Genomic DNA, 12937 nt, shown 5'->3' with positions numbered 1-12937 from the left:
CTTATTTATAAAGGTAAAGTTACTCCTGCTAAACCATATGAATTTTTTCCGACTCATTTGATAGTTATAAATTATAATTGTCATTTATTTAATTAATTAATTTTATTGTTTTACTATATTTAATATAATCAAAATCCGTTAAGTATCTAGATTTTTTCGCCCCATATTTACGTATCTTTTTCAACCAAAATTGTTATTTTTATTTAAAATTAATTTGATGGAAAAATTATTTAATTGTTTAGAAAAATATTTGGTTCTTATCTTATTAATAAAAGTAAAGTTGTTCCTGATAACATCTTGAGATTTAATGGGATCATTCATTTACAGTAAATTTACTGAGGCATGTTATGAGTGATAAAGAAGAAGATTCGTCGAACTTCAACATTACTGAGATAAGATAAATATACAACAATATTACATCACAAATATAATGTTCAAATTAATAAATATGGCAAAAAAAGTTTATGGATGCGGGATTATCATCAATATATATAGCAAAATATCAAAATGAATTGAAACTTCAACTTTGTCGTTTAAATTGAACTTTACTTTGTATTAATTTTATTTCAACCCCGTGCATCGCACGGGCCAAAAATCTAGTTATTATAAGTCAAAAGTCTTTAATTTGATTCCTAGGCAAAACATTAACCGGCCTATATTCTTCTCTCTTGACTTCACCAAATTAAAGTCCACAGATTCAGTAGAAAATACAGTTGACCACAAAATCAATTTATATTCCATTTTCCAACTTTTTTTTTTAAATAATAATTATTTAATACATGCATGTCCGATCCTCGATAATTAATTATAGGGGAATATGCTAAGGTACAACAATTACAACATACTAAATTCTCTCTCTGCATATACGTAGCATAGTTTTATAACTTCAATTCTTAGAGAATTATACAATTTATTTGACATGCAAAAAACAAAATTCAATAAATAAAAAGGGTAAACTCACACCTACTCCCTTTAAGCATGCTAAAATAACTTTAAATTCCATGTAATATTGGTAATTACAGCCACAACCCTAAAACAATCACATGTCCTAGGATTGATATGCACTATATATATTTGTCTCCCGTGGGGCCGTTAATGCTATAATGGACGGAAATTTATAAATCTTATATAAAATAATAAGAAATAAAAAAAAATATTATGAGAGCTATGACACCCCCTAACTCTATGTTGTCTCCACTACTGCATGAAGCTAATAGTTCATTAGAACCCTAACGGAATAAATTATCCAATGCATTATTCTGCCAGGGTGTCTATCAATCTTTCAAGGAATGATTGTAATTATCGATACTATAGAGACTTAAAAGTTATTTTAACATACTTCAGGGGAGTAGGTGTAATTTATTACCCTTAAAAAAAACACTAATTTATCCTAGCAAATGGTATGGCTCTCTTTACAATGGACTGGCCCACGTTTTACAGGCCCAATATCCACTTGGGCGGGCCTGTTATACATCAAATAATTCGACCCGTTTTTAGATTGGGTCGGCCTTTTTTTTTTTTAAGTGAAAATCTAATCAGTTCAAAAAAAATCGGAAATCATAGGGATATTTGTTTCTATTTCCAAAATTAATTTCCAGTTTTATACTATTCATAAAATTGAGATCATGTTTATTAGATAATTTTATTTAGAAAATCCCATTTTTTCTTCTCAAATTTCTATTGAAAATACACTATTCATATTTTTTTCAATTTTCAAACCTACTAAAACCTACTAACTAACCTATATATTTTAGGGGTGTTAAGATATAGGTCATGGTGACAAAATTAATTTGAACTAAATGACAAGCTCAACTAAACATTTGCTTCACATCCTTTATTAAATTCATTCCGAAAATGCCCTTTCACTCATCTTTCTTTTTTCAATTTTCACTCTAGCACTTTTTATATTATTATAAACAATTTTTTTTTCCTTTATTTTTCGAATTTCGGGTTTCGTTAAATAATTCAGCAGATTTTTAAAATACGATGGGATACTATGTTGTACTATGGTTTACACACAACTATTAAAAAAATATTTTATTCTACATACTATTTTTCGTTTTTTTTTTATGGGCATATTACAAATAAGCCCATCAGTGGGGACTTATTCATAAAGAGATCCAGACAATATTCTCCTTTACCAATAAGTCCACACATGGTCCAGATTTATGTAAAGGACTAAAATAACCCCTCTTACTTTAATATGCTCCAATTTCATCCTTAACTTACTTTAACTTCAATTTGACCCCAACTTTCACAAATTATTCAATTTTGACCCAAAACTTTTTTTTTTTCACAAATTTTTTTTTCCCGCCGGATTCCGGCGTTGACCGGCGGTCAACGCCGGTCTCCGGCGTTGACTTTTTAATTTTTTTTTTTTTTTTTTTTTTTTTTTTTCCCTTCCGGATTTTTTTTCCGGATTCCAGCGTTGACTTTTTAAAATTTTTTTTTTTTTTTTTTTTTTTTTCTTCCGGATTTTTTTTCCGGATTCCGGCGGTCAACGCCGGTCTCCGGCGTTGACTTTTTAAAATTTTTTTTTTTTTTTTTTTTTTTTTTTTTTTTTCTGTAACTTTTTTTTCCGTTTAAACAGCAATATTGCTGTGAATGACAGTAATATTAACTATATTACTGTTAAACACAGTAAAATTAACTAAACTATAGTTTAACACATTGATATTGCTATATTAATCTCTAGCACATTAATATTAACACAACAAAATTCATTATTATTGTATAATAAAGTAATATTACTATGTTGTCCGTTCAACAAATGTAAACAAAATAAAAAAAACCAAAAGAATTAATATTACTGTGAGTGACAGTAATATTACTATAGCAACAGTAATATTACAATAGTAGACAGTAATATTATTACGTTACTTCGTGAATAACTCGAACAAAACAAACACCCCAAAAAAATAATAATATTGATGTTGTTGACAGTAATATTATTGTGTTTACAGTTATTTTACTGTCAACGACAGTAATATAATTACGTTGACTTGTCAACAAATCAAAAAAAATAAAAAAAAATAATAATAAATAAAAAAATATAATATTGCATTAATTTACTGTCAACGGCAGCACAATTACATAAATGTAATGTCAACGGCAGTACAATTACGTTAATTAACTATCATTGACAGTATAATTACGCTAAATTACTGTCAGTGACAGCACAATTACGGTCAACGTGTAGCGGCGGGCGTGGAAAAACAAAACAAACCAAACAAAAAAAAAAACTTAAAAAAACACTAAAGAAAGAGACCGCCGGAAACCGGCGAAAAAATCCGGAAGAAAAGAAAAGAAAAAAAAAAAAAAAAAAAAGTCAACGCCGGAATCCGGAAAAAAAATCCGGAAGAAAAAAAAAAAAAAAAAAAAAAAGTTTAAAAAGTCAACGCCGGAGACCGGCGTTGACCGCCGGTCAACGCCGGAATCCGGCGGCAAAAAAAAGTTTTTGAAAAAAAAAATTTTTTTGAAAAAAAAAAAAATTTTGGGTCAAAATTTAATAATTTGTGAAATTTGGGGTCAAATTGAGATTAAATTAAGTTAAGGATGAAATTGGAGCATATTAAATTATACTCCAAAAAAAAGTCAAAATTGAATTTTTGTGGTCAAAATTGAACTTTTATGGACAAAATTGATTAATTTGGATTACAATTAAGAATTGGGTATAAATGATTGAGGGTAATATTGGGATATACATGAATGTTTCCTTTAGTTATAATAAATATTAAAGGGATGGGCTTATTGGTGAAAGAGATATGTCCCCTATACCTAGAATAATAAACATGCTTGGTTGGGGACTTTTGCATAAAAATCCCTTTTTTTATTTTATTTTGTTGTCAATACTGTAGTAGACTATGGTATACTACAGTGTACTATGGTATATTAATTACGGTGTACTATGGTATTCTACGGTATAAAATGGTATACTATGGTGTACGACCAAACCCTAGCATCCTCAACGCATCAGCCGTCAAACCCTAGTAGCCAACATCTGCAGCCGTCGCAACCGTAGTCACCTACCAACTTTTGGAAAACCTAGATCTACCACTTTGAACACAAATCAAGCACAATCTCTTGAAGATCAAGAAAATCAGATTCAAATGGTAAAAAAATATATGTTTTCCATCAAATCTCCGCCATGATCACATCCCCACCGCTGCCTCGACCACCACAGCGGCACAGCCCCCCGCCGCCTCGACCACCATAGCAGCACAACCCGCCGTCGTCGCCTCGATAATCACAACCCTTACCCCCGCCTTGACCACCACAGCCACGCCGCTGCCTCGACCACCACAACGGCACAACCCCCCGCCGCCGGCGCCTCCTCGATAATCACAACCCCTCACCCCTGTCTCGACAACCACAGCCCCTGCCGCCGCCTCAACCACCACAGACCCCGCCGTCGTTTCGTCTATTATTACCCCTTCATTGTGCTACTGGTGATGAAAACAAGAGAGATATAGAGATATACAGATGAGAGAAGAAAAAATTGTAAAAAGAAGATGTACAGAACCGTGTGAGAGATGGGGAGAGAGAACGTGGGAGAATATTAAAAGAACGAAATATATTTTAATTGGAGAAACGTGAATATATAGGTTAGAGAATTTAGGTTAAAATGGCAAGATAGGGATTAAAAAAAATTTAGGGATGTGGTTCATATATTATTTGAAACTAAGGATTTAATTAAAAACATAAATTTCGACTTGTCATTTAGTTCAAATTAGGTTTCATTTGAGGGACTTATAGCATATTACCCCTATATTTTATTCCACCAACTCATTTCTCTCTCCTTTTATTCATCACTTCTCATTAATATTTACACTATCTCTCCTCTCATTTCTCTCTCCTCATTAATATATACACTCTCTCTCCTCCCAATTTCTCTTTCTTCTTCTTCTTATAATAATAATAATAATAATAATAATAATAAAAAAAAAAAAAAAAAAATAATAATAATAATAATAATAATAATAATAATAATAATAATAATAATAATAATAATAATAATAATAATAATAATAATAATAATAATAATAATAATAAGGGTAAATTCCACTTTACCCCCTCGTACTCTGCCTGAGAGTCACTTTACCCCCTCGTACTCTCAATTTTATCGATTTACCCCTTGTACTTGTACAATTTCCCAATACAACCATTTTCTTCATTTTGTTGTCAATTTTGACTCTAACGCCATTTGGTCAACTCTGTAAATTACAAAATTGCCACTGCCTATAACGCGTCGTTTCTCCTCCGTCAATATTGTCATTTCTTCTTCTCCCACCAGTTCCCCTTCCAAGATATCCCCAAATTGAACCCCTAACTTAGTAAAAATCAAGACCCAAAAAATAGATCGATTCCACCCGGTGCAAAGAAAAAAAATATATGAATGTGTGAAACTTTCTCTTTTCTAATCTCGAGAGTCAAAATCGAAAAAATTCAATATTTACGTCAATATTTTGACTCTTGACCAAATGGCGTCAGAGTCCAAATCGAAAAAAGCTGATGAAGAGGGTTGTATTGGGAAATTGTACAAGTACAAGGGGGTAAATCGACGAAATTAAGAGTACGAGGGGGTAAAGTGGTTCTTGGCCAGAGTACAAGGGGGTAAAGTGGAATTTACCCTAATAATAATAATAATAATAATAATAATAATAATAATAATAATAATAATAATAATAATAATAATAATAATAATAATAATAATAATAATAATAATAATAATAATAATAATAATAATAATAATAATAATAATAATAATAATAATAATAATAATAATAATAATAATAATAATAATAATAATAATAATAATAATAATAATAATAATAATAATAATAATAATAATAATAATAATAATAATAATAATAATAATAATAATAATAATAATAATAATAATAATAATAATAATAATAATAATAATAATAATAATAATAATAATAATAATAATAATAATAATAATAATAATAATAATAATAATAATAATAATAATAATAATAATAATCACTATCATCATCCTCAATCATTATTTTCCACTTTTGTACGTACTTTCGTAGAGAAAATTCACCACAATCAAACATATTCTCATTTCTACACCTACATAAAACTAAAAAGGGAAAATGTGGGATAAGCCCCTAGTTTTGAAAATATATAGGGATAGGTCCTAAAAAAATTTCTTCCCTAGTCAAAAACCCAAATTTTAATCTTAATTTGATAGAACCCCCTAGACAAATTAAAATACCCGTTTTACCCTTTTAGTTACAATTTAAAACCCTAACCCCTAACCTTTTCTCCCACTCCCTCCCATATTTTTTTCCCATCCGTCATTCTCTCTTCACCCACTCTCTCTTTTTTTCTCTCTCGAACTCTCTCTCTCTTATCTTTCTTTCTCTCTCTTCATGTCTATCTCTCTAACTCTCTTTCTCTTCTCTTTCTTTCTCTCTCTTCTGCCCACAGCCCTCCGCCGCCGCGGCTGCTCCCCCACCTCCTTGCGTCGCCGCTCCTCTCACCTCCATGCGTTGTCGTCGTCGTTAATTGCTCCACCACCGCCTTGCATTACTGCTCCGTCGCTGCTCCCCACGTCCTTGAGCCGGCCGTCATTGCTCCTCCCACCGCCTTGAACTCGGTACTAAACCATTCACTTCACTTTTTTAAGTTATTTTTTTAATTTATGAATGTCCATCAATTTTTAATTTATTTTTTAAGATCTGAATTTTTTTCACTATTTCACCTTATTTTATTGTTTTTTTTTTATGAAAATCAACTAAATTCAAAATTTTAAATTGTGTGCATTTCAGATCTGGAATTGGTAGTGTTCGATTTGTATATATTTACTGCATTTAGATATAAAAAAACACAAATCTACTATATTTTTAAAGATATGTGAACAATTAATATTAAAGTATTTTTTTAGATTAATTTGATTTTTTTATTATAAATCATATTATAATTTATTTTTTGTATTTATTTGAAGATGATTCGAAATGCCTAAAGTGTGAGAGCTTTGTTTGTCTGTAATGGAAATTTAACCAGTAGTGGTTACTTACATGAGTGATTTGAGTCAGGTGAATATACAGTTATATCTGGTCATATACAGTCATATATAGCCAGTCACATGTAGTCATGTATAGTCATGGCTACATATAACTATACATGACTATAGGACTTGTGGTATACTATAGTCATTTGTACTCGATTTCAGTTCAACAAATTTTTCAAAAAAAAAAATCATGATTTTTTGTATTTTTCATGTAATTTGATTTTTTTATTATAAATCGTATGTAATTTATTTTTAGTATTTATTTGAAGATGATTCGAAATGCCTAAAGTATGAGAGCTTTGTTTGTCTGTAATAGAAATTTAGTGGTTACTTACATTGGTGATTTGATTCAAGTGAATATACAATTATATTTAGTCATATACAGTCATATGTAGTCATGTATAGACTTAGGGGTGGGTTTGGTAGGGCAACCGTACCAAACCCCTCGAATCACTACCAATACCGAAATTTCGGTATTATGAAATCCATTACCAATACCCTACCAAAAACTTCGGTATACCGATTTCGGTATACCAAAAGTTCGGTACGGTAGGGTATGGTAATGGTAAATACCAATTTATATTATCTATTATTTAAGTCAAATTGAATATCATTTTTTTCAAAGCAATTCAAGGTATACATGTTTAAAATGTACAAAACTAATTTTTAAAATATAAGTGTCCTAAATATATGTTCTAAATTTACCTAATGTAAAATATTTCTTAAATAAAATTATAACATAAAAACTTTTAACATCAATTATATATAATAAATTGAATTATTAAAATAAAATTTTATTTATTAATAATATTTCGGTACGGTAGGGCATTACCATTTTAATAATGTTAAGTGCCGTTGCCCTACCAAAATATTTCGGTAGGGTACGCTAATAATTCGGTAGAGATTTTTCGGTAGAGAATCGGTACGGTACGGTAGGGCATCGGGTTGGTAGGGCAATTTGGTAAAAAAAAACCACCCCTATGTATAGTCATGACTACATATAACTATACATGACTATAGGACTTGTATATATACTATAGTCATTTGTAGTCGATTTCAGTTCAGTAAATTTATCAACAAAAAAAAATCATGCTTTTTTTGTATTTTTTATGTAATCTAACTCGCATTTTCCGTTTCGCTATTTAACTCGTATTTTTTTGTCGCAGGTTTTGCTTTTATTATAATTTTATGACATGCAGAGAGTAAGATTCGATGAAGTGCCTTTGTGAAGTTGAATTCATGCTACAGTAGTCTAGACTTTATGTCGCTATATATAACTATAGATAATTGTAAATAACTATAGTCACTTGTAGTAACATATATTTATATGTATGCTATAGGTTTTTAATGTACAGTAATACTTGTTCATGTTTGAACAATATATGCATATGAATGTATTTTTTCATTTTTTGTTTGTTAGTTGATTTATAATATCAAGATAAATTGTGAATTTTTTTTGTTGGTGTATATGAATTTTGGGGTAAAAAGGCAGTACATGACTACATATAACTATACAAGACTATTGAACTTGTAGTAAACTGTAGTCATGTGTAGTATATACTTCCAGTTCAGTAATTTTACCAAAATTTGAATTTATAAAAAAAAATTAAAAAAAATAAAAAAAATTTAAAATATTAAAAAAATCGAAAATAAAAAAATCCAAATATTAAAAAAATTGTTTTATAAAAAAATACAATTATAATATAAAGAGGTACAATATATACACATTAATAAAAAAATGATGATATATGCAGTACAACATACGAAATGCAGGTCCAAAATGATAAATGCAGTAGGTAAAAATGTTGAATGCAGTTGGGCGAAAATTACAAATAAGGGCACAATAGTACTTTTGCCTCTCCAGGGATATCACAAAGGAAGATTTTTAGGGGTACGGTCGACCTATCCCTATATATTTTCATATGAGGGGTGTATATCGAATGGACCCAACTGAAAATATCCCTTCATCCAAACATATTCTCATTTTCTACACAAAAATCAATAAACTACTTTTTCCGTAAGAAATTTTGAAAACTAGAAATTCTCATTGGAAACATAACCAAACATCCCATAATTTTTGAAATTGGAAAGATTTTTTTTATAAATCGTAAATTTTGGATAAAAAATCAGAATCACACACACACACACACACACACACACACACACACACACACATATATATATATATATATATATATATATATATATATATATATATCTAGTTCCGATCAATAAAAAATTGGAGAAAATCGGAAATTTGAAATACAGAATGAAAAATATTGTTCTAAAATCGAATAAATTTGGGATTATAATGGGCAAAATTGAAAATTTCGTTTTGCCATAATTACTTAGTTCAATAAATATGTTTTGCCATTTTAAGAACATCACTTTCTTCTGGAAAAGAAAAGTAATTAAACGGGGAAGTTAGATGTTACATCGGGTGTGTGTGATTTAACCGTATATGAGGTTAAATAACTACTCACTAAACACACATATATATATGGGTGTGTGTGATTTGTGAAGTATAAAAGAAATCAAAACAATGCTCTTGTCCAAACACAAAAAATCAACAACATAATATTCACAATAAAAGAAATGAAGCTCTCTCTTTTTCTTAGCTCAATTTTAATGCTCTTGATGTTTTTCCTCATCGAAAAATCTTCATCAAACCCTAATAATAAAACCGTAACCGAAGAAATCATGAATAGGGCTTGCCCTAGGACGACGAACTACGAATTGTGTCGAACAATTCTGACCAATCACACGGGTCAACCCCTCTTTCGAACCCTCGCACGTGTTGGCGCGATGGCACGTGACCAGGCAAAGTCAATGGGGAAACAAATCTTGGATCTTCACAAGGGAATAAAGAACAACAAATCGGAACTGAAAATTAGGTTACATAATTGCTGGCAGAAATACACTATTGCCGCAAATCGACTGACGGAAGCTAGCGATTTTTTGCAAGACGGCGACAAAAAGTCGGTTAAGAACCGAGTTTTGCTGGGGTTGTATGCCGGCGTCTCCGGCGATGGAGAACTCGCCGGAAAGTACCGGCAGTATTTGCCACCGAGCTTTGCGCGGGGTAGTCGGAGTTTCAGAGATCTTTGCAGTGTCCTAATTGTTATGTGTGATGAACTTTAATTAAATAATATAAGTCATAATTATGAAAAGTGAAATTATATTTGTAGGGTTTCGAATCAAATAATTATTGTTGTTTTCCAGGAATAGATATGGAATGGGATATATTATTAATGTATCGAGTATTAAATTAGTAAAATACAAAATTCACCGATAGACATCTCTCTTTTTTATTTTAATTGTTATTTTATGTTGTTGTGTACATATTAAGAAAATCAGTGAATATGCATTAATTATATGAAAAATACATAATATCAAAAAAAAATCATTAAAGTACCCTTGCCATCAGTGTTTTGAAATCGCGATTAGACCGGTCGATTGAACCAGTTAAACTGCGAACTATTATCTTCTCCGGTCCGATTTGACCGTTGAACTGTAATATCGGAAACTTAGTGAAAATCGAGTTTTGTTTGTCCAAAATTGTGCTTTGTTTATAAAAATGAACAAATAAAATGGCTAATAAAATAAGTTTTATTTACATTTTAATTGGAAATGAGTAATAAGTTAATGTGCGTGAGAGAAAATATACTTTATTTATTGTAAAAAATATGTCTAAATAATATTTTAAAAAACCGATCCAACTGTGATCCAATAGCTCATTGGATCAATATCCAGTTCGGTTTTCTCTAACATTGCTTGCCATTGATTTCTTCTTTACTAATTACATTTTAATTAATTAAGAGTGATAAAAGGGTAAAATTGAAAAACATAGAATTCAATTCAAATGATTGAATGAATATCTATTGAAATTTATTCGATCGTAGAAGCAACAATATATTATTTAATTAATTAGGAAAACCCCCAAATAATTTCGCTTTTTTCATTACTAATTAATTTCATCAAGCAAGACAATTAGAACACTGCAAAGATCCTTAAACCTCCTGCTACCCCCTGCCACGCTGGCCGGCGCAAAATGCCCCAACTCTCTATCTGCCGACTCAGCATAAGACAATGCCAGCTCAGCACGGCTCTTGACGGACAATCTGACGCCGTTCCGCAAGAACGCACTAACTTCCGTTAGTTGACGCTCAGCGTTACTATACTTCTTCCAACTATCGTGGAACTTCGTTTTCATCTCTGTCTCCATTCCTTTGCTGTAGAGGTTCCAGATACGTTTGACCGTTGACTTGGCCTGGTCACGTGCCATCGCGCTGACACGTGCGGGAGGCTGGGGGAAGATGGGTTCCCCCACGTAATTGGTCAGAATTGTTCGACAGAGATCGAGGTTTGTTGTCTTGGTGCAAACCCTGTTGATTAATTCTTCTGTTACTTTTTTAGGGTTTGCTGAAGATTTTTCTGTAAGCAAAAACAAGAGGGCTGAGATAATTAAAAAATAGAGCTTCATTTTTTTATTTTTTTCTTTTTTTCTTTTTTTCTTTCTCCTTAAATAGGTTATATATAGGGCATGCATGTTCATTATAAAATGGCAAATTCGTATTTAATTGAACAAAAACTAATTATGGCAAAAGCTCGTTAATTGTTACTCCCTCTGTTTCGAATTAACTGTTATTTTGGACTTTTTAATTTATTTCATGTTAATTAAATTATAAGGGAAATCCCAATTTTCATCCCTGAAGTTTGCATCGATTTCATATTTGGTCCCCCATGTTCACAAAAAACACATTTGGTCCTCTTATTTCAATAATTTAACACTTTTAATTCAAATTTATAATGCATAAATCATAATCACTCTTATGTTTTTTTTTTCAAATTTGCCCTCTATTTCTTTAATTCATTTTCATACTAATTACCGGCTCTTTAGATTTCCAATTTATTTTATTGCATTTTTCGATAATATCACAATTAATTTAGTACATTTATCGATCATATACTAAATACTATAACAAGAACCAGAGTATATATAAAAAATATATTCGATCTCGTGTCGTAAAAAAAGAGGCCTACTTATGCTAATTATGAAATAAATTATGAGATGAAATAGTATAATATATTACAACGACAAACACAATCCAATCGCGAAAAATAAAATAAAAATCGATCACGGCTGCTTATTATGATTCTGTGTATATATATAGTCAAGGTTAGCCTGAAGTGTTCTTCTCATCATGCATTCATCGTCTCCAACTCCTACGCATGAATTATATTCTTCATCTATACCGAAACTCTGCGCTCCATTAACCTATACAATCAAAACGAAAAATATTGAAATATATATATCAATAACATGCCATCAATTTAAATATACATATATATATGTATGTATATATATATAATGATATAAATATAGGCTCACGGGAGTGACATCACGAAACGGCCGGGCGACAATATTAGATAAAGCTAGAAAGAGAAAAAGTGTAATTGTGATGAAGAGAGAGATGATTTTAGCCATGAGTTGTTTTAATTTGATTCTGCAGTGTAAATATATAACTGTGTGTCTGAGAATTTATAGAGGGGTTGAAGATTTTCTTTTTTCATAAGAGGAGGGGCAATTATGTCATTTAACAATGACTAGCTTGGGGCATTTAAAATTTTGTTGTGCTGTTTTCTTAAAGTTCACATATTCCCGACGACACGAGGAGAGATAAATCTTTTTATTGTAGGAGTCAAATCATGTTTGGAGAGATAAATTTTTGAACTTGTAATCGAGAGTTCTTTTTGAAAATCTTAATAAACATAAATTCATGTAGGGAAATAATAAAAAGGAGATGAAAACCAGAACAAACATTAACAAGAAATTTTCAAAGTTCTAATACTTCTTCTACAACCTATCTCTTAATTAACCTTAATTTTTATTTA

Source organism: Erythranthe guttata, chromosome 14 (assembly GCF_056151865.1).
Source record: "Erythranthe guttata isolate IM_541 chromosome 14, IM_541, whole genome shotgun sequence".
Taxonomy (NCBI): domain Eukaryota; kingdom Viridiplantae; phylum Streptophyta; class Magnoliopsida; order Lamiales; family Phrymaceae; genus Erythranthe; species Erythranthe guttata.
The sequence above is the reverse complement of the archived record's forward strand: the minus strand, read 5'-3'. Positions refer to the sequence as shown.